General features: G+C 41.9%; 1 protein-coding gene across 2 annotated transcripts in view; it reads right to left on the minus strand.

The window, feature by feature from the left end:
- The window catches only part of LOC102289256 (somatostatin receptor type 2), a 10,303-nt gene extending 8,440 nt beyond the window's left edge, over nucleotides 1–1,863 (minus strand). Inside the window, exon 1 of one of the 2 annotated variants that reach the window (XM_042228170.1) lies at nucleotides 1,632–1,863. The gene's annotated coding sequence lies outside the window, so the exon portion shown is untranslated. Of the gene's footprint in view, nucleotides 1–962; nucleotides 1,371–1,631 lie in introns of those variants that run through there. The other variant, XM_005941773.3, reaches the window with a different exon arrangement.
- Between the last annotated feature and the right edge of the window lie 3,946 nt (nucleotides 1,864–5,809).

Below are 5,809 nucleotides of genomic sequence, written 5' to 3' on the forward strand. Positions count from 1 at the left end.
TTTTACAAAAATCATGTTTGAAATTAAACACGCAAAACTGAGATATTCAGTTGAGAAAAAATAAATAAAACAGCAATTCTCTAAAATTAATATTAGCATTTGTTAATAGATGAAGCTCTGCTCGCCACAGTTGTCTGTGAGGATGGAGTGTCAGAGAGAGAGATTTTATAGTGTTATTTGCTAGCAGGAGGAGGGATGCGCAATTAGTAGCTTTTTTTGGAACCTCGTGTAATTTAATTATAAAGCAGGATAATCACATTTTTAACTTGAGCAGGGGGATTTGGTTTATTAAAATAATTGCAAAAGAAAAAACATCCAATAAGCTTTGCTTCCCACAAAAAATGCTGGATGGGTGTCAGGAGCTGCATCTTGGCTCAGCTCTGGCTGTGCGAACAGTGATTCCGAGGAATCGGCAGTGGCACGGCTCAGCCTCACAGCTTACCTGCAAACTGCGCGCCCAACAGGAAACTTTCCATCACCTCGGCGCGGAAAACAGCGGCTGAATAATGAGCAGGTTTGGTTTGTCTTTCATCTCAGTGACAGGGGGATGAAACACGGCACCGAACCTTTGACTTATTAACCGACAGATAGAGATATTTATTTGCCAAGCAGCTGCTGTCTCTGGATTGCACCTGTTCCAATGATTTTTGCAAGATTGCCCTAATCATTAAAGAAAATCAGAAACTATATCAGAAAGAGAGGCGCGGCAATTTTTTTCATTTTATTTGAACATTTTCTCTTGCCAAAGACTAAGCAAGTAGAAGTAAGTGAAATTCCTCCATTATGTGTATGCGCAACTTCATCATAGCCTGAACCTCGCCAAAATATAACTTACATCAGACTCCCACTAAAGTGCGCACAAGCAAAACAAAGTGCGCACATGAATGAACATGATTTTTTTTTTAAAGATCATTCTTAAAAATCGGATCAGTCTCATTGCCCCCACCAATTTCATCACTTACTTTTCCACAGAAAAATACCATCCTCATATCACGTCCAGAGTGGCAAAAGTGTCCCGAGAACCCGAGAATGCGAAGTCCTGCCGCCCCCGAAGCGGCTCTGACCTACTGGAAAGCTGCATCCCGCCAGCCTCTCCATCCACCTGCTCCTAACTTACGCACGGCGCCGGCATTCAGTCGCCCTAATCAGAGCTGCTGATCGCGCTACATCTCTCAGGCCATTGTTACCTCCGAGAAATAGTCCACGTTTGTAAAAGGAAAGACTAAAACAAAAACAAAAAACACAAGAGAATGAAAAATAAAATAAGGTGGCGTGCGCTCGCGAGTGTGTGTCCAACAGGAAAGTCTTGGCGAGGAGTCAGACAGAGCGGCAGGACGCGCGCAGCACCGAATGGAGAGAAAGTGTTTCTGACAGAGAGAGAGAGAGAGAGAGAGAGAGAGAGAGAGAGAGACGGGTTGAGTGATAGATCAGCAGCAACGTGTCACTGTGCGTCGGTGTCCTACAATTTGCTGATTTCCATGCACATGAGCTGGCTCTGCTTCTGCTGTCCTTTTGAAAAACCCTGCACAACTCCCCAGCTGCACGCTGGCTTCTGTATCAGTGTGTCTAAGAGGTATATTTAAAAAAAAGGAAAATTAATAAACATTTGGAATATGGAAAATTGCACATACCATTTTGCAGGGAGCTTTTGTTCTCCAGCTGTGTTTCCTTTAGTGATGTGATGTACTCAAGGAAAAGGAAAAATCAACCCCAAGCTGCTCAGGAAAAAAGGAGGTAATCACGCTGTCCCTCCAAATTCATCAGGTTCAAATGAAGTGATCTCAAGAGCTTCACTGTCCCTTTCAGGCACCCCTCACAGGCACCGGTGCACCCCTCTTGTCAGCCAACAGCGATGGCACTCGGATTTGAGCACTGAAGCCAATCCAAGAGCCAATCTTATGTCTTTATATAAAGGGAGCGTTTTCGAGAGAGTGCAGATGGCGGGTATCTTCTGTGACCTCTCTCAGTGGAGAGCTCCGTGAGAAAATGTCCCGCCACTTGTCTCAACATAGCAACACAAAAGTGCAGCTATTATTACTGCTGTCCTATCAAAGATTAATAGTTCTATTTATGTCCAAATTGAGGGATTGGGGCTCCTCAAGGGGGTCACAATGCAAGAAAGTAAGTGGAAGGGGGATTTTTGAGGGGTTCCTGAGGCAGAGATAACCCATCAGTGTATCAGTATACTTTCAGACAGGCTACTGGTTCAAGTGCATGTACTTCAAAGAGTGCTGTATTCTGCTTCACCAAGGATAGCAACAACTCAGCAATATTTACAGTTCATTTTATATCATTTGTAAGGTTGGAGTGGTTCAAGTATCCCTGTATCCTTCTAGTATGAATAGCCACAAGATACATGAAAAAAAAAAAGAAAGATTGATACTGGTTCCACATGTAAATATTAAGCTAATAACATAAAGTTATAGTCAGCACTTGGAACAATAACAGAAACTTGTACTTGTCTTCAAACTGAATGGAAGCCAGTCTAGCACCGTGGCCAGTTGTTACTTATACACTTTTTTTTAGCTACACCCATTCAGCTGCCTCTTTATGCAAATATATGATCAGCCACTCACATGACAGCAATTCAACACATTTAGATGTGTAGACATGGTCAAAGTGACCTGCTGAAGTTCAAAGTGAGCATCAGAATGGGGAAGGAAGGCAATTTAAGTGACTTTGAAGTGGGCCAGCTGGGCTGGTGCAAGCTCTTCAGAAACTAACAATGTACTGGGATTTTCTTTACACAAATATCTCTCAGGTTTACAGAGAATGGTGTGAGAAAAAGAAAATATCTAGCGAGTGGTAGTTTTCTTGGTGAACATACGTCACTGTTATCACAGGTTGTAGGAAAAAAATGCCCAGGCGACATTGAGCTGATAGGAAGGTAAAGGCAAGTCAAATAAACACTTGTTACAACCAACAAGAACAAACTCAGTCTGCAGTTGACATAACTCATTAGAGCTGGACTACAGAAGATTGAAAAAAACGTTCCCTGGTTTGATGAGTCCAATCAAACCAATCCAGTACTAAGAAGGTCATAAGGAATCGAGTGAGGGTATGTCCATATCTTAGCTATAAGCTAAGCTAGCAAATGAGTGCACATCCATAGCTTAGGTAAACCTTCTTTGGTTAAAAATGCACATTTTGTTTGATCCATCTTGTCAACAGTTTTACAGATATGGATGACCCCTGCGGAAAATACTTTTCTGGGGTTTTAGGGGATATTTTTCCACTTTTGTTTTTGTTTGTTCTGTTTTCTGCTAAGGTTAGCTAACAAGCTCCTAGATGTGGCCTTACTGAAGAAACAGATAAGCGTGATTGTGGGGGGTTTTCTCTCTCTTAAACTTGTGACATTATAATCTCAGAATATCTCAGAATATTATTTATTTTCTCCCTAAATCCAGACTTTATTCCAAGGATTCCTTTTCTTTATAAGAATATTTACACCTTCTGTTGTAAGCAACACTTTTAGAGCTATTGGTAGCTTTTTTCCTCTTCTTCTTTTTTCTTCTCCTTCTTTTGAGTGAGTGAATACTGTTATATTTTTGTGTACAGCATATAAATAGAAGAGTAGAAACAGTTGACATTTTGGTGGCAGACAGTGAGATCCTAACGGGAATATAACTTTCTCTGCATCTTTGTCAACAGCGAATGGTGCCAGGCACAAGAGTGACGAGCTGGAGTCATTCACTCTACAGCTTGAATCAAGAGGGTGGTTCTGAGACACAGCATCACTCAGAGCAACGCAATTATTTCCATTTCTGAGCTCTGTGTTATGACACTTTATTTAACGCTGTGCAAATTAATCTAGCTATTGTTACCGATTTCCACTGCACGGCAAAAGCTAATTAGTCTGTTTGCTGTGTGTGTGATCTGCAAAGCAATGCTTCTTAAAAAAAGAAGAAGAAGTTTGTTTTTAAAATTGATTGTCAGCTGCTCAATAACGCCGCCCCAAGAGGATCCTGCTGTCAGAAAATGATCAAAAGGAGTGAAAATAGTCGAAGCTGAAACTTTATTGAATGCTGTGCTGTTTGTTGAGCCATGATCTTATCTGCTAACGTCGCTCACACACAAACACACATATGGCCTTGAACGTTCATTGGTTAACTGCTCTCTGCTCGGCCTCAAGCCCCCCGTCCAACACACGTTTGAGTCAACACGAAGCTTCGTTTGAAGTCCACTCATGATAAGGCCTAGAGATCAAATGCTGAGATCAGCTGACTTGCACAGACAGGAGAATCCACTTCTGTTCACAAAGCAGTTGCAGACAGTTTGGACTAAAATCTGTGTTTTTTCATTAGAGTCCAGGATTGTCTACTTTTCGGCTGTGAGAGAATCTGAACAGATTCCAGGGCAGACACTGATGGAGGACTGCAGCTGCTGTTGTTGTGTTGCTGATGCTTTGTTTTTGCTGTTCGTACAAGGTGTTGCTGGATACCCTGACGCAGCTAAATAAAAGTATCAAAACCATATACACCTCTTTTTTTCCTTCTGCAGCCCAGCAGCTCGCGCCTGTCACCCTGCCATAAGATATTCTTTCACCTTCATCCCAGGCTCGTCGAGCACACGAACACGTGTTCAAAGTGAACAAGCGACATATGCGTCTTGACGCCCTCGTGAAACTCAGCCAGAGAGAACGCAAGCATTCCCTGTGACACATTTTATCTGCTGTTCATCACCTTGACTCCTGGTGACATCTCAGTGCTCTGGCGCGTAATAGCACGTCGTTCATGTGACGTCACTGGTGCCAAGAGCAAGTGCCAAGGTGCTGAACATCGACCGGATCACGCGGCAGGGGCAAACAAAAAACCCCTGCTGGTTTCAAAGAGTTTTGATGATTCTGTGAAAATGTTTCTGCATGAATGAGTGAGTTTCTTTTCATCTATCATAACAGCAAAAACACAAACAAAAAAAAGATACAGAAAAAAGACTGCTTTAATTTGGCATTCATGCTAAAACCACTCCAGACCTTTTTTTTGCCCCACATGAATCTTTAAACGTTATCAATATTTTGGTGCTTTAGCACTCTGCAGAGCAGATTGTCAGTGTCACCTGAGGTCAGGGGAAGTTTTTGCATCATTTCCTTTTTTTAATATATCTTTGTGGTTTTGTTTTTTGACATATTTTCTGTTTTTAAATAGAACATTTATAAGACAGGATGATGCTATTTATCTTTTTCAACAACCCATCCATGGCTCCTCTTGAGATAGTCCCGAGAGGCCTGTTCAAGAGATTCTAAAGCTGATTTCTCAGTGCAGACATTTTATTGTCTGAGGAGTTGGAAGTTGGATGTTCAGACTTAAGATCCTATTCATTATGAAATGGAAGGCTGAGAGCAAGGCCTTGTATAGATGTGTTTTTCAGAAGTTTCCCAGGCCAGACAAAAGTGGAGAGAAATGGAGAGATGCAAAGCCCTTACATGCTACAGTGTGCTTTTTTCTGAATTGCAGGACCCCTCCCCCTGCCTTCAGTTCCCTGGAAATAAGCATGGTGGAGGACCATGGTGGTCCGCCCCAGTATCAGTTTGAGCTGCTGGCTCTACCCCAATATTGCCTGAAGCCAGAGCTTTCAAAGCAAAGGCAGTTGAGAAGCTGTCCAACCATCTGCAGCCATTCCTGAGCCATATGAGGGCCTGAAGGGTTTGGTGGTGCTTTTACAGTTGTTAAATGTAAAATACGATAACCATTGTGCCCAAATTTAAAAAAAGTATGTTAAAGACTAGCAAAATTTAAATAAAATACTATGAAAATGGTTTCATAAACACACAATCAAGGCTCCATGTCTATCTCTTATTATGCATTAACAT

The sequence above is a fragment of the Haplochromis burtoni genome, unplaced genomic scaffold (genome assembly GCF_018398535.1).
Source record: "Haplochromis burtoni strain Fernald_Lab_line unplaced genomic scaffold, NCSU_Asbu1 Contig_308, whole genome shotgun sequence".
NCBI lineage: Eukaryota > Metazoa > Chordata > Actinopteri > Cichliformes > Cichlidae > Haplochromis > Haplochromis burtoni.